The sequence below is a fragment of the Physeter macrocephalus genome, chromosome 2, assembly GCF_002837175.3.
Source record: "Physeter macrocephalus isolate SW-GA chromosome 2, ASM283717v5, whole genome shotgun sequence".
Lineage (NCBI taxonomy): Eukaryota > Metazoa > Chordata > Mammalia > Artiodactyla > Physeteridae > Physeter > Physeter macrocephalus.
Window position 1 is genome coordinate 11509732 of NC_041215.1, and position 665 is coordinate 11510396.

Below are 665 nucleotides of genomic sequence, written 5' to 3' on the forward strand. Positions count from 1 at the left end.
TTCTAGGTCCTTGTTAAATGTTTCTTGCATTTTGTCTATTCTGTTTCCAAGATTTTGGATCATCTTTACTATCATTATTCTGAATTCTTTTTCAGGTAGACTGCCTATTTCCTCTTCATTTGTTAGGTCTGGTGGGTTTTTCCCTTGCAACTTCATCTGCTGTGTGTTTTTCTTTCTTTTCATTTTGCTTATTTTACTGTGTTTGGGGGTCTCCTTTTTGCAGGCTGCAGGTTCGTAGTTCCCATTGTTTTTGGTGTCTGTCCCCAGTGGTTAAGGTTGGTTCAGTGGGTTGAGTAGGTTTCCTGGTTGAGGGGACTAGATCCTGTGTTTTGGTGGATGAGGCTGGATCTTGTCTAAAACCTGGAATGGTCAGAACCCTAGGACAAATGGTGAAAGCAAAGCTGTGCAGACAAAATCTCACACAGAAGCACACACATACACACTCACAAAAAGAGAAAAAGGGGAAAAAAATAATATATCTTGCTCCCAACGTCCACCTCCTCAACTTGGGATGATTCGCTGTCTATTCAGGTATTGCACAGATGCAGGGCACTTCTAGTTGATTGTGGAGCTTTAATCCGCTGTTTCTGAGGCTGCTGGGAGAGACCTCCCGCTCTCCTCTTTGTTCACACAGCTCCTGGGGTTCAGCTTTGGACTTGGCCCCA